Source organism: Cupressus sempervirens, chromosome 4 (assembly GCF_028749045.1).
Source record: "Cupressus sempervirens isolate cs-2001-9-10 chromosome 4, ASM2874904v1, whole genome shotgun sequence".
Classification (NCBI taxonomy): domain Eukaryota; kingdom Viridiplantae; phylum Streptophyta; class Pinopsida; order Cupressales; family Cupressaceae; genus Cupressus; species Cupressus sempervirens.
In genome coordinates this window covers 327,412,485-327,435,926 of record NC_143121.1, presented here as the reverse complement: position 1 = coordinate 327,435,926, position 23,442 = coordinate 327,412,485, and the positions used below count along the sequence as shown (strand labels likewise).

The window sequence follows — 23,442 nt, the reverse complement described above, 5'->3', positions numbered from 1 at the left end:
ACTCCTAGGGCTACTCAGATTCAGGCTCAGGCTCCTAGTCTCCCTAGATCTTATCCCTTAGTGATGTATTTCTTTGTATCAAGAAAGGATATCTAGTCCTTCTCTCATTTGTTAATTCTTGTTTCCTCTCTTAGTTTTGTTTTGTTGCTCATCCTTTTTCGGGCATTGTTTGGTGCTCCCACTGGGTTATTTGTTTTCCTTGTTGTATCTTCCAGTCCCTTAGACCCTTCATTGGTATTTTGTTTGACATTAATATCATTATCTTATCTTATTACATTTACCTTGTTGGGAACATCATCCAGGGTCATGAGAGAAGCCCCTCCACTTATCTACCCTGCATACCCATGGTCATCACATAATGAGTGCCTATAGACAATGGAGTTTCCCAACCCAACCCCAATGAATATAACTCAATTGATAGCAATCAAGAGTTTGGGTTTCGCAAGAACCCGATAAGTGCACGCTTGCATGCTCACGTTTGGGCAAACCAACTACATAAAGATCATAAACAAGGGTTGAATTAGAAACAATAAAAATTTCAAATATGACAAGATCACTCAATCGACCTTTATCTAGGAGTATAGATTTGGCACGAATCCCAATAAACAATAAATCACCAAGCATCATAAACTCACTCAATTGGCCTAAATCCAAAAGTATGGATTCTACATGAATCCCAAAGTCCATGAAGTGGAAACATAACATGAAATGAAGCATGGAGTACAATCCATTTCCACAATCCAAGAAGACACTACCAAAACCTCAACCAAATATGGGGGCATGCAAAATGACGCAAGAATAAAAAGCCCAAAACTCAAAGTTCTTGGATAACAACAAAATTGAAACCCCAACTCAAGAATAGGGTCACAAGACCAAGGGTCTAATAATATTCACCAAACAAGCTGACTACCAATCCGAAAAATCTGGCAAAAGACACGAGTCCACAAAATCCACTATAGAAACATGAGTTCAGATTGAGAGATAAAATTATCTAGAATGTCCTATAACCATTCTAATTTCATTATCCTAATCATTAAGGTGACTGATATAAGATCAAATCTCTAAATAAGCCAAATGAAGAAATGAGCGAAAAAATAGATGGTACGCAAAATGAGACAATGCCAAAACACCCAAAACTAAAACATTTTGGAATTTGACAAAATTGGAAACCCATTGATCAAATAGTCCCAAACTAAGGAATGTCAAATAAAATTTGACTTCTAAGCAACCACGTCAAAACTAGCAACATAATAGCGCCTAATCTTGCATTTCTAATTTCCTATGAAATAGAAATGATCACCCCCATCCAACCAGGTAATATGAATGCATAAAAATGGAGGGGAATACTAGTTCTTCACTCCCTAACATTTAGCCACAAGAATTAGAAGTTAAAACGAAGAAAAACAAATAAAACTCAAAAGCCCTACCTCTCAACCAAAAGGGAAAAACAAGAATTACTACCATAAAATAATGGGGACACCGAATCGGATGAAACCATCAACATAATGAAGCAATCCCAATATGAATTCAATGAGACCAATCGCGCAATGATCCACCGAGCCAAACTCTTGCAATGAGCAAAATAGTGATTTCTCACAAGCGGGTTTGGAGGAATTTTCCCCAAAACCATAAAATAGCAAAATGAAAACTGAGAATAAACTCACTTTTAGCCAATATATGCATTTTTACAAACACATATAAATTAAGATTATTTAAATTAAATAATCTAATTGGCTCCCTTAACCCAAATCAAATCAATTAGCTCCAATTGAATCAAAATTCAACTATGGCAAATTAACCAGCAATAAAATAAAGATTAAATCAAATAATTAAAATCCCTCTAACCCATTAAACATCATTTAATTTAATATTTTCCACGATCACTATGGAATCTTAAATGCATAGACATGCTCATAGGTCTAATCACATAATGCATTATGAATTCGGATTTACCAATTACTGGAGGATTAAACTAACAATAAAATATACATCATCCATACAGGGACGATATTGGCTAAACATGAAAGGTCTAATCACTAACTCCATGTGTCATTATCGAGGATATAAGCTCTGCACAATAAACGAACACAATCAAGTGTAGTTGTACAACAATAATAGCCGAAGAGACAATTACAAAAAATCATGTAATTAAAGTATCTAATTAATTTCATTTACATAATCATTTAAATAGCCCATTTTGCATAAATTACTAAAATGAACAAGGTACTTATCCATAGCACTATAACCAATGAATCTAACATGGAAAATTTATTTCTAATTATTTAAGCATTCAATAATGGAATTAATAACAATTGTTCAACAACTTAAATGACACTATGCACATTTAAGTCACCGTGAGTAAACACTACTACAAGAACCTAGTCAAATATAGTAGGACAAACAAAATATAGTGCAACCATTTTTCACATCTCAGGGTAATTACAGAACAACATCATGATACCAAATCAATCTACGTAACCACTAGCACAAACCTCAGTGAACCCATCTAGTACATCATAATCTCATAAATCAGTCATAAGCATAATCAATCCAACTGATACAATAACATAAATCCAATCACCCCAAGGGTGTAGACCACTCATGGTCCCAATCATGATCACTAACAAAAAAAGATCACCAAGGTTGCATCCATCAGGATGACTTATAGAAATCAAATGGGAGAGACTACAAAATATCCATGTGCATGCAAAATATGTCTTGGTGGAAAGGTGAAAAAAAGAATGTGATTTATAATCATATTATCAAGTATAGGCATAGTGGTATAAACTCTTAGGCTAATAATTACTATGAATATATGATATGTTTGCAACTAGTGAGCGATGAAGAAGTAACAAACGTAGACAGAGTGACACAAAACATAGATGCAAAGGTAACAACTATAGATGAAGAGAAAGAAATATTTGATAAAGGGATTGAAGTGGCTAGATTACTGGATGAGGGTCTAAGTGATGATTAGGCTAAATCAATGGAGGATGTTTTAAAGCATGTGTATGCTAATTGCAAGTTAAGTCAGCTGACAACAATCTTTCAAATTCTTATCTTCCAAGTGGTGCATGGTTGGATAAAGGAGAGTGTAAAACAATTATTGGCATTATTAAGTTCATTACTATCATATGACTCTACATTGCCAAAAAGATGAAGTCAATGAAAAAATCAAATCGGCAAGCTCAATTTGGTGCACAAGAATATCACATGTGTGAATGGTTGTGTATTATTTCACAAAACTCTTGAAAATGAGAGTGAGTGTTCGAGATGTCATCAAGCCAGGTATAGACAATGGATGAAATTAGCTATGATTCATAGAAAGGTTCTTTGACACTTTCCAATAATCTCACAATTACACAGAATGTATAGGTGTAGAGACATTGTTGAATTTATGCAATGGTATGATAAAAATAAGATCACTAATGGAAAACAATGACTTGTGTCTGATTCTAAGACATGGATAAAATTTGATAATAGGTGGCATAATTTTTCTCAAAATACTCATAATATAAAGTTGGGTTTGGCTCTAGATGGAGTGAACCCATTTTTAGATCAAAGTACTAAATGGTCAACATGGTTAGAATTTTTAGTAAATGATAACTTGCCTCCATGGTTAGCAACGAAGAAATTTTTCTTAATGTTAACATTGATTGTACCAAGAAAGAAAAGTGACTCAAAATCAATAGATGCTTATCTAGAGCCATTATATGGTGCGCTAAAAGAATTGTGGAAAGGAATTGAAGCAATTCAATCTTTAACAGATGGTCATTCAATCTGATTCACTTTAAAAGCTTCTTTATTGTTTACAACTCATGACCTTCCTACATATGGCACATTATCTAATCTCTCTGTTCATAGATACCATGGATGTCTTGCTTGGAATTTTAAGGATTTTCTAAGAAACTCAACAAGTTTGCACAAGTATATTTATTGTGGACATCATGCTTACCTCAAAATGGACCATCCATATCATCAATAAAAAACATGTTTCAATGGTCAAAAAGAGAATCATGAAGCAATTTTATTAATAACAAGCAATTATGTTATTGATAATGATGAGATTATTGGCAGTAGGTATGGTCCATGTAATAAAAGTGGTGTAAAACGATTATGCATATTGTACAAGTTATCATACTTCAAAGACATATCCATTAGACATATTGTTGACTTTATGCATATCAAGAAAAATATAGCTTATGCTATTATATGAATTCTTTTTGGTGCTCTTGATACTATTTTATCACGTGAAGACTTTTGAGAAATAAAGATTCATCAAAATCTTTGGGTTGAGAAATATGATACTGAAAAATATAGAAAGTCTAATGCTCCTTATGTCTAGACAAGGAAACAACGTACATAATTCTTATAGTTAATGTCCCAGACTTGCTTTCCTACAAGATATGTAGGTAGCAACATCAAAAGTCAAAATGACATTAATAGCTTCAGAGACCTCAAGACTCGTGACTATAATGTCATCATTTGAGAATATTTTACTTGTTGTGGTAAGTATATCTAGACTGACAAATTGACCAAGATTGGTAATTATAAGGTTGAGCCTTATATTAAAGAGAATGAGTTTACATGTATTAAATTTTTCAAACTTTGATAGTTTGAGGGAGGAGGTTGTTGAAGCCCTTTGTCTATTGGAACAAGAATTTTCACAAGCAATCTTTTAACATTTCTATGTATCTATTAATACATCTAGCATATAAACTAGAGTATTGTGGCCTAGTAAGAACAAGATGGGTGTATCATACAGAATGATATATGAAGGTTTTAAAAAAGTTTGTTCATACAATGGCAAAACTAGAAGGCAACATGTTTGAGAGATATTCAATGCAAAAGGGCATAGGTTTTTATATAGAATATATGAAGAATTATAAAAAAATGTCAATTGACGTATATGGGATGATGTGAAGATGAGAGAGTTATAGGTGAACTATTAGAAGGCAATGGATTTTGCTTCAAGTTATCATATCAAGAAAAAAATGCAATAAATGTCTTTGTTCTTCAGAACATATCTTCATTTGTTAAATGACACAAGTAGAAAAGAAAAAATTAACAATAATTTTCTTTCTCAATTGTATTTATATATTTGTGTTATTTATCTTACTATTCATATTACATTATTCTATGTTGAAAATATGAAGAAGACCGTCAAATTTGGATGCAACATCGACCTTAGAACCACAAATATTGTAGTTTGATTAGAGGCGATTCTTTTCCAAACTTTGAAGAATGGATTATGCAAAAGAAGAAGGTGAAGATATAACAACAAAGGAAAGTGAGCTCTCACAATATCCACATATATGGCCTATACATTTTGGTGGAATGTGAACATATGGTAGCCATTTAAGAGTTGAAGAAAAAGACAAAGGGGAGATAAATTGTGATTGTGTTATTAGTGTTGAATTTTTTCATGATACTAAGAAGAAACTTTATATTTGATTCATTCAAGTGGATTTTGGTGAAAATAGTCTTATATTATTAAAATGTAAGTGGATTCGACCATCTACAGTACAATTTGATGAGTATGGATTTATATGTGCACATACACAACAATTTTTATCAAAGACTGTCAAATTTTTCCTTTCTTCAAATCAACCAATCATTCTTGATTAATGATCGCAGAAGCCTAGGTTGGTCATACGTCATTCAAACAAAATCTCGTTCTAGATGAAAATTCATGGAAGCTTCCAATGTATTGTCCGATAGACAATATGTTAATTTACAAGAAACATTTGAAGACGTGGATGGAGACAATTAGAGACTTCTTGACGAAGATATTCTAATTGCCAATAAAGAAATTGGGAGAGAAAATGTATTACATGCCACAAATGATGATGATGAAGGTAATCAAGTAGATACAAACATAAGTGATGAGTATTTTGGTCTTATTGGAAATGTTAATGATTATTGAGAAACCCCACTTTTAAGACATTTTGATTTAAAACTTTTATGTTGTTTAATGTTGGTGCTATATTTTGAGGTCACATACCTTTAAAATTTGAATGTTTTTTATATAGTAATATGGAATTAATGTTGCACATGGTATGAGTCAAAAGATTTCATGTTGAGTTTCATCTTAAACTATTGTAGAAGTTAAAAGTAATGAATTGGAAAAAAAATGTTTATGTAATATTTTAGTGGCGTTTGAAGATATTTTGGAATCTTTCCCTATATTGGTGGCATTTGAAATTATAATGGAATCTTCTTCTTCTTCTTGATTTATTTGATCCATGTTAAAACACAAAATTAATGTTTGTGCACCATCTACAAATTTTGGTTGCAGTATATTGTATCTATTGTTCCCTTGTCAAGATGTTTACATCTTACAATTGTTAATATTCCTTGGTCAATTGAAAGTCATAGATCAATCATATAATTTGTTCCTATTTGCATAAAGTAAGCATATTTTCTATAACTGTTTTCTAAATTTCATATTCGTGAAATATTATTTTATAAATTTTTTTTCCTAATTTTCATGATACTTGCTTCATTTCTATCACAAGGGTTGTCTTTTTATCATGTTACTAATCTAAAAAATAATATGTTTTTTGGCATCATAAAATGAGGAAAAAGAATACAAGGTGCACACTAGATGATAGAGACCAGAATCATACCATTCCAATAACAAATTATGAGTGCCTTCATGAAGAATGAGTAGCAAAGAATAATGACTTTTTATCATGTCTTGCCTTGAAAAACAAATAAGTTTTAAATATACTCTATAGTATACTAGCATATACTCTATTGGCCTATCAGACATACAATTTTACTCATATTTGGATTTTCATATGAGAATATCTATCATTTTTTTCTATATATGACACACTACGTCAAAATCTAAACAATTTCTATTTGAAGGATTGATCTATTGATTCAATTGTATGATTATTCAATTTTTGGTGTGAGTTGTTTGATGCAGAGGTCTCCTAGGGCTATGTGGGTTGTTTGAATAAAACCTAGGGCTAACATTCTTTCCATGTCTCTAAATGTAGGTCTCCTAGCTAGGTAGTATGTCTTCCTTCCAAGCTTTTGGGTTTCAAGACCTAGTTTGCCAAAATATGTCCTCCTTATATAGTCTTGTAGCAGTTTACTCATGTCCTAGACCACTTTATCTTTACCTAATATGGCAGTTTTAATCATTCCAAAAGACCTCTTTCATATCGTTTCTCAAACTTCTTGTTTACTTCCTTATAGCACTACTATTTCACAATTAGCCCTCATTTTGGGTTTTTTGGACAATTGATCCCAATTTTTTACTTTTTTCATGCGAAGACATGATAAAAAGTCATTATTCTTTGTTATTTATTCTTCATGAAGGCACTCAAAATTTGTTATTGGAATGGTATGATTTTGTTTATTATCATCTAATGTGTGCCTTGTATTCTTTTTCCTCATTTTTTGATGTCAAAAAACATATTAATTTATAGATTAACAACATGATAAAAAGACAACCTTCGTGATAGAAATGGAGCAAGTATCATGAAAATTGGGAAAAGATAATTATTATAAAATAATATTTCATGAATATGAAATTTAGCAAATAGTTACAGAAAATATGCTTACTTTATGCAAATAGGAATGAATTATATGATTGTTTTGCAAGTTTCTATTGATCAAGGAATATTAACAATTGTAAGATGTAAACATCTTGACAAGGGGAGCAATAGATACAATAGACTTCAAAAAAATTTGTAGATGGTGCACAAATATTAATTATGTCTTATAATAGTGATCAAACAAATCAAGAAAATGAAGATTCCAAGATAATTTCAAAAGCCACCAATACAGTGAAAGATTCCAAAATATCTTTGAATACAACCAAAATATTAAATAAACATAATTTTTTTAGTTCATTACTTTTAACTTCCACAATAGTTTAAGATGAAACTCAACATGAAATCTTTTGACTCATAACATGTGCAACATTAATTCCATAATAATATATGGAAAACATTTAAATTTTAAAGGTAAGTGACTTCAAAATATATCACTAACTTTAAACAACATAAAAGTTTTAAATCAAAAGGTCTTAAAAAAGTGGAACTTCTCAATAATCATTAACATTTTCAAGAAGACCAAAATCCTCATCACTCATAGTTGCATTTACTTGATTTTCTTCATCATCCTCATTTCTGTCATGTAATACATTCTCTCCTAATTTCTTCATTGGCAATTAAAATATCTTCTTCAAGAAGTCTCTCATTATCTCCATCCACGTCTTTAAATATTTCTTGTAAAATAACATATTGTCCATCAAGCAATATAGTGGAAACTTCCATGAATTTTCATTAAGAATGAGACTCTGTTTGAATGACATATGACAAACCTAGGCTTCTGCAATCATCAATCAAGAATGATTGGCTGATTTGAAGAGGGAAAATATATGGCTCATTTTTCTCTAATAAAATTTCTTGTGTATGTTCACATACAAATCCATACTCATCAAATTGTACTGTAGATGGTCGGATCCACTTACAATTTAACAATATAGGACTATTTTCACCAAAATCCACTTGAAAAAATTCTTAAATAAATCCAACATATATATTTTTTTTAGTATCATGAAAAAATTCAACACTAACAGCAAAATCACAATTTATCTTCTCTTTGTTTTTTTCTTCAACTCTTAAATGGCTATCATATGCCAACATTCCACCAATACACATAGCCCATATATGTAGATATTGTGAGAGCTCACTTTTCTCTATTATTGTATCTTCACCTTCTTCTTTCGTATCACTGATTGCATTAGCAATTCAGTCTTCAAATTTTGAAAAAGAATAGACTTTAATCAAACTATGATATTTGTTTTTTTGAGATTGATGTTGCATCCAAATTTGACAATCTTCTTCATATTTTCTACATTGAATAATGTAATACAAATAGTAAGATAAATAACATAAATATGTAAATACAATTGAGAAAAAAATTATTGTTAATTTTTTTCTACCTATGTCACTTATTGAATGAAGATGTGTTCTGAAGAAAAAAGCCATGTATTGCACTTCTTTCTTAATATGATAACCTAAAGCGAAATAAATTATTTTAATACTTTGCCTGCAACTTTCTCATCTTCGTCATCATCTCATATATGTTGATTGACATTTTTAAAATTCTTCATATATTCTGTACAAAAACCCATGGCCTCTTGCAATGAATATCTCTTAGACATGCTGCCTTCTAATTTTGCTATTATATGAACAATTTTTTTCAAGACTTTCATATATCATTCTATATGATACATCCATCTTGTTCTTACTAGGCCACAATACTCTAATTCATATTCTAGATGTATTAATAGATGCATAGAAATGTTAAAGATTGTTGGTGGAAATTCTTATTCCAATAGTCAAAGGACTTAAACAACCTCCCCGCTCAAACTATCAAAGTTTGAAGAATCTAATACATGATGTAAAGTCATTCTCTTTAATATAAAGCTCAACCTTATAATTGTCAATCTTCGTCTCTTTGTCAGTCTTGATATATGTACCACAACAAATAAAATATTTTCAATGATAACGTTATAGTCATGAATCTTGAGGCCTTTGAAGCTATTAATGTCATTTTGAATTTTGATGTTGCTATTTACATATCCTATAAGAAAGTGAGTTTGAGACATTAATTGTAAGAATTTTGCACATTGTTCCCTTGTCCAAACATAAGGGGCATTAGACTTTCTATATTTTTCATTATCATATTTTTGAACTCAAAGATTTTGATGAATCTTTATTTTTCGAAAGTCATCATGTGATGAAATAGTGTCAAGATCACCAAAAAGAGATTCTATAATAACATAAGCCATATTTTATGGGTATGCATAAAGTCAATAGTATGTCTAATAGATATGCCCTCGAAGTATGACAACTTGTACAATATGCACAATCATTTTACATCACTTTCATTACATGGACCATACCTGCTACCAATAATTCCCTCATTATCAATAAGTTACATTCTCTTTTTTTCAATCTCAATAATATAATCACTTGTTATTAATAATGGTGCTTCATGATTCTCTTCTTGACCATTGAAATGTGTTTTTTGTTGACGATATGGATGGTCCATTTTGAGGTGAGCACGATGTCTACAATAAATACACTTGCACAAACTTTTTGAGTGTCTCACAAAATCCTTAAAATTAGAAGCAGGACATCCATGGTATCCATGAAGAGAGAGACCAGATAATGTGTTATATGTAGGAAGGTTATGAATTGTAAATAATAAAGAAGCTCTTAAAGTGATTCTGATTGAATGACCATCTATTAAAGATTGAATTGTTTCAATTCCTATCCACAATTTACTTTAGCTCATCAAATAATGGCTCTCAATAGGCATCTATTGAATCTAAAGTCACACTTTTCATTCTTGGTATAATCCATGTTAATATTAAGAAAAATTGCTTAGTTGGTAACCATGGAGGGAAGTTATAATTTATTAGAAACACTGGCCAAGTTGACCATTTAGTACTTTGATCTAGAAATGGGTTCACCCCATCTAGAGCCAAACTCAATCTTATGTTACAAGGATCTTGAGAAAATAAGGCCACCTATTATCAAATTACATCTATGTCTTAGAATCAAGCACATGTCATTGTTTTCCATCAGTGCTCTTATTTTTATCATGTCATTACATAAGTTCAACAATGTCTATGCACCTATACATTTTGAATAATCATGGGATTATTAAAATGTGTCAAAGAACCTATCTAGGTACCATAGTTGATTTCATCCTTTGTCTATTCCTGGTTGCATGACGTCTTGGACACTCACTCTCATTTTCAAGAGTTTCGTGATATAATACACAACCATTCACACATGTGTGGATGTTATTTTATGCCAAGTCGAGTTTGTTGATTTGATTTTTACATTGACTTTATTTTTTTGGCAATGTAAAGTCATCTAATAGTAATGAACTCAATAATGTCAATAATTGATCTACACTCTCATTTGTCCAACCATGCACCACTTGTAAGTTAAGAATTTGAAGGATTGTTGTCAAATGACTTAACCTGCAATTAACATACATAGAGTTTAAAACATCCTCCATTAACTCAACCCAATCATCATTTAGACCATCATTCAACATTCTAGCCACTTTAATCACTTTGTCAAATATTTCTTCCTCTTCATCTATGTTTTTTGCCTCTTCATTTGTGTTTTGTATCACTTTGTTTTTTACCTCTTCATCTCTCACTAGCTGCAAATCTATCATATCTTCATAGTAATTATCAGCCCAAGCACTTATACCACTATGCCCAAACCTAATCATATGATTATAAATCACATTCTTTTTTTTAACCTTTCAACCAAGACATATTTTGCATGGACATGGTTATTTGTCCATGTTCCCCTCATTGGCTATTATTTCATCATAAGCATGATATATATTGACCTATAGTCAACCTTTGATGTTTATCCATATGTAATTTTATGAATTCCAAAATTAATTTAGTTTTTGATTTAAAGAAAATAAAGATGAATCTCAAAATAGAGATGCAAAATTATTGTTGAAAGTCCTCACTTTTAGCAGAGAGCATAATAAAAAGAAATCAAAATTATGATTTATTCTAAAGATACATCTTACATTTAGTTGACATCAACCTAATCAGAATGAAATATGCATGTTTTGGATTTCAAATTACCTTCGATTTTTTTACAAAGGGCCTCATTGACTTCAAATTCTTTACAACAAACTCTTAATTTGTTGCTGGCCTTTTCAAAAATCTCCAAGTCCTATCCAAACAAGCTTTATGCCCCATGCAAGATCTTCAATACTTGTCATGAGAATAACAAATGTTAATAAGTATGATGAGGGAAAGAAGACAAAACTTTTAGAAGCAAAGAATGTGTAATTTCCAACGGCACAACATTAATGTAAGAAGGCAAAGCATTAAAAGACCACTTAATGGTCAAATACTCCTCATAGAATCCACTATTTTCCATTTGTGACAATCACCTATCATCATTCCAACTTAATGTCCCTTCACCCTAAGTAATAGAACACTACCTTCACACCTTCCTCGGGCCTTGCCCATACCCCAACACACTTTAAACTTCTTATATAATGTCATTAACATAAAATATGGACTCATTATTTTTTGTCCTATATGAAAGCCGAATCAACTCTACAAACTATATTGGATGGTCTTATCCTTGGACCCTCAAACCCTTCCAAGATATTGTAAACTTGTTAAAAAAATTCTCTTCAAATCACTCTCATAGCTATCATGGCCAAACCCTACTTCAACTTCATGGACAAAGCATGATTTCAAACTTACACTATTAAAACCTTCTTCTATGACATTTTACAATCACTTCTATGGCCCTAAGAACATGCCAAATTGTTGCATGAAAAACTACAATTTTGATGTAATAAATTACATATCATCCCTCATCCTCCTACCAAATTTGGTGTTGGGATTCACAAAAATATGGAAATTATTACATTTTAATGCTTCTTGAATTACCTTAATGGGTTTATGATGTGATCTTGGAGACATGGAATCAAGATGGAGTGATACACTTTGGGGATTTGTTCTACTTTGGGGTTAGTTTGGATGCCTCAAATTTAGAGAGGTATATTGACAGTTCTGGGATCTTTGCACAGAACTCTCAAGTTGTGGATGGTTGGGAATGGGAAGATCACGAAGAGGTTGTTGAACCATTGGTATTTGGTCTTTGATTGTTGTCATTGATGTCAATAATGTAATTATAATAAGCATATGGTATGGTTAACATCATGTAATTATCTTATTTGATGTCCTTAAATATCGTTGAAAACATATTCAAGACAAACACTTAAGTGTTATACAATTGACACTTAATGTTCACATTCGTTTAGAAAATGATTATAAAAAAATAGTTTTGGTCTATGAGAAAGTCGATAAGCTTTTTTATCAGATACATCCCAGCTATCATGCCTATTTGGAAAGGTGTTTGAGTTAGCTAAAATGGGTCTTTATTAGTTTTTGCATAACACATGTATGAAAAGAGAAAAAGTTTGTTTATCAGAAACTATTACCAAATTGTTATGACAGTTTTAGTAGTTTTGAGCGGTTTTGGTCTAATGGAAGTTTGGAGCATGTACCTACCTCCAAAATTTTGACTTTCTTAGTTTATAAGTAGAGGATATATTCCTCTAAAACATTCAATAGGTGGTTTTGATAGAAGTTGAAGGATTGGCATCAAATTCCATGTAGACCAAACAATTTACAGTCAGATTTTTAATAGCAAAGAAGAGGGTAATGCTTTATGTTTCTATTTTCATATTTGTGATTTGATTTCCATTGCAAAAGTTTATCAGAGGTAGAAGAAGGGTTATATATTGCTTCTTCATTCATTCATATCAGTATTTGATCAAATCTTTTAATGGAAAAAGAAAATTTATTTGGATATTGGATGTTTTGAGGAGAATAGAAGTATATCCTGCATTATGTTTTCAACAAGAAGTTGAAACTAGTGATTCTTCATTTGTGTTGTAATAGAGATGATCCTTTAATTTTATATCTCATTTTTTCATTTTGGAAGTTGGTGCTCCTTGTATTCATGAAGTCGGTGCTCTGTTATTCGTGAGGTTGGTGCTTCAAGTGTAAGGGATTGGTGTTCCTTGAAATTGGTGTTTCTCAAGCAGGGTGTTGGTGCTTCCCAAAGTTGTAGCTCTGAAAGATTTTCCCAAGAGGCAAATAAAGTTTCAGATTCAAAGTGATTTTTTACCCTAAGGGGTTTTCCATGTTAAAATTTTGTGTCACTTTTTTATTCATTAACTATCTTGCTCATGTGCTAAAATCGTATAAATTGTAATTGTTCCAAGTTTTGAAAAGTATTTTAAACCACTGATTCACTCCCCCTCTTAGTGGTGTTTTTATTCCAACAAAGGTACCTTATGAGCCTTTGAGAGACACACTTATTCATTTGGCTAAATCCATCCTAGGAGAAGAGGAATAGATCGACAATGTGGAAGACATACTAGTTCCTAAGACATTTCAACTTGATATGGCAGATGTAGATAGGTTGGAAGTTATGTCACACGTTGTAGCTCAAGGAGATATGCCTTTGATAACCAATGCATTCCTTATTGTCTTTAGCCCACCTAGGATAGATTTAAAATGTATTGAGATTGACTTAGTGGATGCCTACTTAGACTTCATCGGGTTCAATGAGGATTTTCACAGAGATAATATTGTTTCAATTTGGGATGTTATTTAGTCCATGCATTCTGAGGATATGACATGCCTTGGAGAGATCTTAGTTATTACCAATATGGAGGAGTACATGGGAGATTCGAAGATCCTAGTACAATGCACTCAAATTGTGAAAACTTGGGATAGTCGAGAGGAGACACAGTCTGTACCATTTCGAGTAGGATTGGTTCAATGAGAAATTTCAATAGCAAGGCAAAATGAGACCAAGATAAAAATTTATGAAAACACTGGGTTCCTTTGGTAAGGGAGCTCAAACATGTAGAGCTAAGTCTACATGGTTGATCTCCCAGTGTATAGCATACTTCACAGGTGTTAGGGACGTTGCCACTAGTTCAGTGGGAGAGTATGTCTGCACTTCTGGTCAACCTAGCTGCAAAAATTACCTTGTTATAGCCAACCAACCTGGTAATTTGTTTTCTCAAATGGTTCAAGCAAGCTGACTTGGGTCTTCACACTTGGCAAGGCACCAAGTATGAAGCCAACCTATTGATACTTGTGCAAGAGTATTATAGGTCCCATGGTGGGGTCTAAGATCGGATCAGAGCAATTAATGAGTGGCCATCTTGGAGATTTCAACAGGGCCGACCCTAAGTGGTTACCTTGGAGATTTAAATAGGGTGCACCACAACTAGCCGTTATGGCTTAAAAGGTCACCTACATTAATTATGGAGCTTTGTCCTAGCCAACTGGGTAACAACTAGTTGGAGATCTACCTAAGGTTTTTATTTTTATAAGAAGCATTACACATTTGTTTGAGAACATACAAAATAGAGCAATCAAAATCTTTGGAGCAAGGAACAACAGAGGAACAATGAAGTGTGATGAGTTGGCAACCATTGTTGGGTGAACTTCCTTGGCACTTAGCCACATTCAGTTGGCTTACTTTTGGAGACATTTGGATTTTGAACTTGGTGCTCACTTTGTAATAAGGGATTGCCAAGTCTATTTGGCATGATCTTATCCTGGGGGCAATCTGCATTTGCAAACACAACATCCTATCCATTGTTACTTGAAATCTAGTTTGCACCTAATATATTGGATATTGGGGAAATTTCCCCACCATACATCTTGGTCAGTGTTATTTCTTTTGGCACCATTTTACATGCTTTGCTTGTTCAAACCATTTGCATACAATTGGGAGTGATCAGATTTGATAGATAGGAATTCCACATTTGCGTTTAGGTTAAGTCGTAGTCTACTATCCCACATGTGAGTTGGACTTGCATTCTTATTCTGCACGAGATAGCTAGTGTCACATGGGTGTCTCCCAAAGTCTACGACAATTACTATTAGAGAAAGTCTAATCTTCGAGAATTTGGTCTCTAGACAAATCTAGTTGGAACTTGGACAGAGGGTTGTTTGAGCTCACATCTGAGAATGAAGTGGAAGCATGGGCAATGTGGATAGTCAAGCTGATTTGGACCAAATCCAGACCTAACATCAAGATGCAAGGAGTAAGACTCTTAAACACTAGGATTGGTTGTTAGCACATGATGCAAGATTGGATGCTTTAGAGACTTTTGATTTGGAGGGCAAATTAGAAGAGAAGATGAATGTTGAGTTGGCTAGTCTGGGCAAACAAATTGACTTTGAAGGAAGACATCCCTTCCTTGAAAGAGAGTTAGCAAATCTACCATTCACTGATACAAGGACAAGGACATGCAAATAATTCTTTCAAGATCAATGAGTATGATGGAGTTCAAGACAAAAATATCCTAGACAACTTCTTTTGGGATGTACTTGACTAAGAGTGCTAAGTTATGGTGGAGAACACATCAATTAGTAGCATGTGCTGACAAGCCTATCAAAGAGATCAAAACCTGGACACATTTGAAGTATGCTTTTCATGATCAGCATAGACCTAGTAACTCATATCGGATCATCCGGACAAAGATGGAGAACTTGAAATAAATAAGCATGATTCAAGACTATGTCAAAACATTTCAAATGTTGGATTTGGAGTGCACCAAGCGAAACAATTTTGAGCATTTGTACCTATTCACTAATGGGTTACAACCTTGGGCTAATGAGAAGATCCAACGTTAAAAAGTTCAAACTCTTGTTGAGGCAATCATAGTAGTAGACGGTCTACTTGACTACAAAGGAAATCTTGCTAAAAGCTTTGGACAAGCTCATGAGAACTAGGATAAACAATTTTGCTGGAATAACAAGAAGGGTGAGAACTCTTCCAACAATGAAGGCGGTCACAAAGGCAAGAAGAATAAAAATTAGACAAATGGAAAAGACAATGCCAAGAAGAAAGATTCATCCCCATAAAGGAAAAAGAATCAAGACTTGGGTTATTTCATTTGCAACAAGATTGGTCACTAGGCAAAAGAGTGTCCAGAAAGGACTAGGATCAACACAGTCTTGGGAGAGGAAGCAAAGGTGCCCGAAATGAGCACTTTGCAACTTTTCAACTCAATGCACAACTCATTAGGTGCATTTTTGGCCGATAAACATGAGTTATGTTATTTGGATACTTTCTTTGGGGGAAGAAAGGTGATGGCTATGGTATACTCAGAGGCAACACACAACCACATATCAACTAGGTAGGCTAGGAACCTAGGCCTTAAGATGGAAGAAACATCAACTTATTTCAAGGCAGTCACAACACACATGAAGAAGGTGAGCGGTGAGATTCGAAAGGTCATTTGAGCTCGACCTTGGCAAGGTGTGATTGACATGGTAGCTATTGATATGAATGAGTTTGATCTCATCCTTGGGTAGGAATTCCTAAGGATAGCATTAATAGTGGTGGTGCCATACTTGAGTTGCATTTTTGTAATTGATTTGGAGTGGCATTGTTTGATCTTGATAGTGAAAAGAAAGGATGATGAAAACGTCCTAAATGCCTTGAGTGTAAAGAAGATCTATAGAAGTGACCAGGATGAGCTATAATTAACTATATTTCTTAGCGGATGGGATGAAGGAGAGTCATCTAGGACTTTCAACACTTTGGTTGTCCAAGATGTCTTGCTAGAGTATACCGATCTCATACTCGAGAAGTTGTCATCAGTTTTTCCACCACTAAGACACGTTGATCATAAGATTGAGTTGGAGGAAGAAGTTAAACCACCTATGAAAGCCTTGTACTACCTTTTAGGACCCCAGATGGCCAAGTTGAAGTAGTTGATGGATCTGGTCGAGGTTGGCTACCTTTGACCATCTAGATCACCCTATGCAGCGTCAGTTTTGTTTCAGCACAAGAAGTAAGGAACATTAAGGTTTTGTGTGTACTACTAGGCATTGAACAAGTTTATGATAAAGAAAAAGTACTCCCATTGATTATGGATAGTTTTGACTTCTTGTTGGATGCAAGGGTGTCCAACAACTTGGATTTTAGGTAAGGTTACTACCAGATCAAGATAACATGAAGTGATGAGGAGAAAATGGCCATAACGACTGTGTCAGAGTTATGAATTCTTAGTGATGTCTTTTGGTCTAACTAACACCCTTGCTACTTTAAGTACTTTGATGAATGATGTATTCATACCTTTTTTGGACAAGTGTGAGGTAGTCTACTTGGATGACATACTTGTGTACAAAAAAGATGTGATTGAGCACAAGGATCATCTCTATGAGGTGTTCAAATTGCTCAAGATGCACGACTTGTATGTGAAGAAGAAGTGCATGTTTGTACAATAGGAGGTGTCATTTTTGGGACACATTGTGGGATGCAAGCAAATTAATCATGATCCAAAGAAGCTGACATAGACTTGAGACTAGGAGCCAATTTACAATGTTCACAAGGTGAGGCAGTTCCTTGGCCTAGCCAACTACTACCAAAAGTTTATAGAAGGCTACCCCAAGCTTGTCAACCCTTTTACCAACTTTCTAAAGAAAGACAGAGGCTGGAAATGGGGTGAAAAACAACAACATTCATTCAAAACTTTGAAGGTAAAGCCAACCGAGGAGCAGATTCTAGCAATGCCAAGATTTGATGGGCCATTTGGAGAGCCTAACAATATGAACCTTAGTGAAACTACCATGATAGGTGCAAGTATACAAGATCAAGAAGGTTCAAGAGAACAATTTTGTAAATATGCCTCTAACATCCACACTACGTGCATCACATTCAAATGGATAAGATCAAGCACCGACCTGCTGATCTAGATGACATCTACTTGGAGGATGCTACACTTGATCGTTAGGAGTGACAAAAATCAATTTCATTGAGAGATGTAGGCAAGAGGATACAAAAAAACCTAGACACTTTTAAACAATTGTACACAGACACTTGATTGATGGAGTTGAAATGATCAATAAATTCTAGATCCGTGGAGTGGTAGACTCTCTAAACTAGTTGAGCCACTCTCTCATGAGTTCGTGTGGTCTTGGCCAGGGTTGATAAAACAATATGGAATGATATACTTGGACAATGTAGAGATTTTTTTAGGAGGAGAGCTCATGGATCTAATTTGGCTAGAGTAGGATGCTCCAATGAGGTTGGGCACTTTGAATGTCACAGAGCACGAAGATGAAAGTGAGGTTAATGATCTAGCAGTGAGATAGGTTGGAGCTATAGTGGGAGTTTCACTTCATGGCATAGACCAAGGCAATGTTCATCTAGATCCTTACATTTTGATCACCTTTAGGCATCTTAGAGATGGCTCAACTAGGTTGTGTTTTGATAGTGGTAACATCATCTTGAATTGCATTGGCTTGGGAGATTATCTTCACCAAGAAAGGATCTTCAAGACATGGAGTCGAGATGGAGTGGTTCACTTTGGGGAATTGTTCTACCTTGGGGATAGTTTAGATGCTTCAAATTTAGAGGGGTATATCAACACTTTCAAGATCTTTGCATAGTGCTCTCAAGTTGTAGCTGGTTGCGTATGGAAAGATCAAGAAGAGGTACCTTGTGAGCCTTTGAGAGATGAGCTTATTCATTTAGCTAAATCCATCCAAGGAGAAGGGGAATAGATTGACAATGTGGAAGACAGCCTAGTTCTCGAGACAATTCAACTTGATATTGCATATGTAGACATGTTGGAAGCCATGCCACACATTGCAACTCAAGGATAAATGTCTTCAATAACTGATGCATTCCCTATTGCAATTTTCCTACCTGGATTAATTTAACATGTATTGAGATTGATTTAGTGGATGCCTACCTAGACTTCATCGAGATCAATGAGGATTTTCATACAGATAGCATTGTGGTAACCTAGATGGACTCGAGTGTTCTGAGGATATGACATGCCTTGGAGAGATCTAAGTTATTACCGATATGGAGGAGTGCATGGGAGATTCAGAGATCCCTTCATAATGCACTCAAATAGTGAAAACTTGGGGAGAGGAGACACCGTCTATACTATTTTGAGCAGGATTGGTTCAATGGATAGATTCAATACCAAGGCAAAACGAGACCAAGATGGAATTTGATGAAAAGACTAGGTTCCTTTAGGGAAGGAGCTCAAACATGAGAACTAACTCTACATGGTTGATCTCCTCGTGCATAAGAGACTGTACAGGCATCGAGAACATCATCATTAGTTTAGTGGGGTAGTGTGTAAGGGGTATGCACTTTTGGTTGACTTGACTACACAAGTTACCTTGTTGGAGCTGACCGACCTAGTAAATTGTTCACTCAAATGGTTCAAGAAAGTTGATTTGGGTCTTCATACTTGGTGAGGCACCGAGTATGAAGTCGGCCTACTTGATACTTGTGCAAGGGTGTGATAGGTCCTATGGTGGGATCTCTATAACATCAGATCCAAGTAGTTAATGAGTGGTCACCTTGGAGATTTTAATAGGGTCGACCTTAAGCAGTTACCTTAGAGATTTTAATTGGGTGTACCCTGGCTAGTCATTACGGCTTAAAAGGTTACATGCATTAATTATGAAGCTTGATCCTAGTTGACAGGGCAACACCTAGATGGAGATCTAGATGAGGAAGCATTGAGCAGTGGAGGAGCAACTAAGTGAGAGGAGTTGGCAATCATTGTTGGGTGACCTATCTTAGCACTTAGTCATATTCAACTGACTTTCTTTTGTAGACATTTGGATTTTGAGCTTGGTGCTTACTTTGTAATAAGGGCTACAAAGTTTGTTTGACACAATCTCATCTTGGGGGTGGGTGGGTGGGGGTGGATGAGTCTATGTTAGTGAACACAACATCCTATTCATTGTTACTTGTAATCTAGTTTGCACTTAATGTATTGGATATCGTGGAAATCGCACCACCATACATCTTGGTCTGTGTTATTTCTTTTGGCACCATTTCACATGCCTTGCTTGTTCAAACCATTTGAATACAATTGTGAGTCATCAAATCTAATAGATAGACATTTTGCAATGGCATTTAGGTGAAGGCATAGTCTGGTATCCCACATATGAGGTAGGCTTGCATTCTTATCCCACACTGGATAGCTACTATCGCATGGGTTTCTCCTAAAGTCTGTGATAGCTACTCTACATTAGGATTTCATTGCAAAGCTAGGTGTGACCCCATCTCAACATCGTCCTGACCACTATGACTCTATATATTAATCATAATATACCAACTCTTTTAACTATTCATTCATTTCTTAAATAAACATAATCAATTAGATCCAATAACATGCAAAGATATATACCTCTACATAATAAGTTATGATTCAACCATTCATATGATTACATAATAATTAAACATATTAATTTAAGTAATTAAATCAATACATACTTGTGGAGTCATCGATGTAGAGTGAAATAGGGTCAAAGGATCATTACCAATGACACCAATAGTCTGATCCTAAATTTTGAACACAATCAATACATATTAATTTATTAGGCATTCATGTATATAAATAATTGTAAATATTTACCTATGTATCAATGTCAAATGTCACAATGAAGCACTCATCGATCATCAATCCACCATCCTCCTCATCTTTGTCAGTGGTGTCGAATGAGAACAAAGATCTACATGACTAACACATATGGCCTCGTCTAAACTTATGAGACTCATCCTCAAGTAGAGGAGTGACACAACAAATGAGACTCTAAATCAAAGCAAATTAATGGTGCCTAATGTGTCGACCTCTACATGTTCCTTCACAATGGAAGGAACATTAACATGCTTGCCAATAGGCACCCTAGGTGAATTAGGGTCACAATGTGCCTCCTATCTATCAAATGCTAATCTTTCCAAGAAAAAACTTGCAATACAATTTTCTTAAGAAATATATAGGAACCTCATGATTGTTATAAGGAGGGGCATCAAATATCATTCACCATCTATACCAAAAGTCATTTTTTAGATCCTCATTAATGCACCAATAAATAGGATACCTCTTTGCTATAGTTCTAAGGCTATCATTTTCTCTTGGCTTTTTAAACAATTTATATGTCATCTTTTAAAATCTTTTTCCTTTTTACATTTTCATATGACAATTTACTTGCATAATAACATTTTTCCATTTTTCTCTTATTATGCCATATATTAAGCTACTGGTTAACTAAGCTTACATGGGTCAAAATAGATTCAAGTGATTATACAAGTTGCGCCCTTCTAGGATTTGTTTGAATTGAATTTTTTAACCTACTAACCAATGATTCTAATTCAATTTCCTTTCTAACATCTTCATTTTAAAAAAATTCGTATATCCTGATAAGTTTTTGGATTGGTGGTTGTTGAGGTTTCTATTCTTCATTCGGAGTGTTTTGTGGTGGATTTGATGGAAGGTTTTGTGTTGGATTGGGTGGAGGATTTTACAGATTACCCATTCCTTGTAGATAAATAATCCTATTTTAAAAACCTAATAAATTATAAATTAAACATCCAAAAATAAAATTGATTGAAAGTTAACAAAAAACTTAAATTTCATAAAAAATAATAGTCAAAATTTTTACTTATTTCACTAGATTTTGACTAGCACTGATGTGGATGGAGGCATTTTTTAATCAATTTAATGAATAAATTTTGACCTAGTTACACATCCACAGTATTGGAAGATGAGGAAGAAGCTTAAACTACATTTAGAAAGTTGAAAATGACAAAATGGTCATGGGTTTCAATTTTAACTATTCCAATGTGATTTTAATATAGTGTGATCATGTTATGTTTTGAATTTGACAAGTTTGTGACTCATGCTATCCAACCCATAGTATGATTGCCCTATACTATGATCGTGCTATTGGACGATCACACTATGTCTTGGATAGGGGAAAAATGCAAGTAACATCTTTTTGGTACCACGTTTTTGTGCACTTACCCTTGTTTCTATTTAGAAGATATAAAATCTTTAACACATCTTTACAGGGGTTTCGTCTTTTTGTCGACTAACAATCACAAACAAGTAGATTCAATCCAAACTTTGTAATGAGGTAGCATTTTGTTAGATCAGTTTGACTTCTTATTTTATATGTATCAGGAAGAAGATCATGAGAATAATAGTTTGTATCAGCTATTAGTTTTATCTTTCCTTTTTGAAGTTAGCCAAGAATCTAGATAATTGTAGATATCTTTTATTTTTATAGTATAACTCCACCCTATGGAGAAGCATATGAATTAAGCAATTAATTTTTCTTGTGCATTTTTAGAATGGTCATTTAAATAGTGACTCTTAATGTAAAAAATGGTATGACTCTATAGCTATATTAGTTTTTTGGTTTGCATGAAAGAAACTTCGCAAATAACTGCCCAAGCTTACATTATAAACAAATTAAAATGTAAATGCATATAAATCATAACGAATATTTTAATGAACTTATTGTCTCTCATTATGACACCAATTTTATTTGAAAAAAAATCTACGATTTTTTCCTTTTTTATCGATACATTATTTTACCCAATCTATCGAATATTTTTTTCTAATATCTCTATTACTCACAAGCCTAGAGTATACAATTTATATTAGGTTATGATGGTTAAGCATGTGATGTTTCTTATATACTAAAATTGAATTTTGATTTATCTATACACATTCTTCAACCATGTTCTATGCACATATTCCAAATACATAAAATTATTCGACAATCAAAGGTTGATCTATAAGTTACATTATAAAAGTTGGTAATAACAATTGCATTCAAACAAAATTGACTATTTAATGAAAATTTAATTTTTATTAGAAATTAAGAAATATATTTTGTGTAAATAAAATATCAAATAATTACACTCTTATAAATATAGAGTAAGGTTGACAAAATTTGATTGCTTCAATCTCAACACGAGCATTATCTATCATGAATGCAATGACATGTCAATCTTCTTTATAATTTTTTTTATCTTTTTTAAATCT

General features: G+C 33.5%; 1 long non-coding RNA gene across 1 annotated transcript in view; it reads right to left on the bottom strand.

Moving 5' to 3' along the window:
• Positions 1 to 1,805: 1,805 nt before the first annotated feature.
• Positions 1,806 to 23,442, bottom strand: part of LOC149561351 (uncharacterized) — a 196,379-nt gene continuing 174,742 nt past the window's right edge. Inside the window, exons 3-4 of the long non-coding RNA XR_016363422.1 lie at positions 11,657 to 11,788; positions 1,806 to 2,070 (exon numbers count right to left, since the gene is read on the bottom strand). This is a non-coding gene — a long non-coding RNA (uncharacterized LOC149561351). The remainder of the gene's footprint in view (positions 2,071 to 11,656; positions 11,789 to 23,442) is intronic.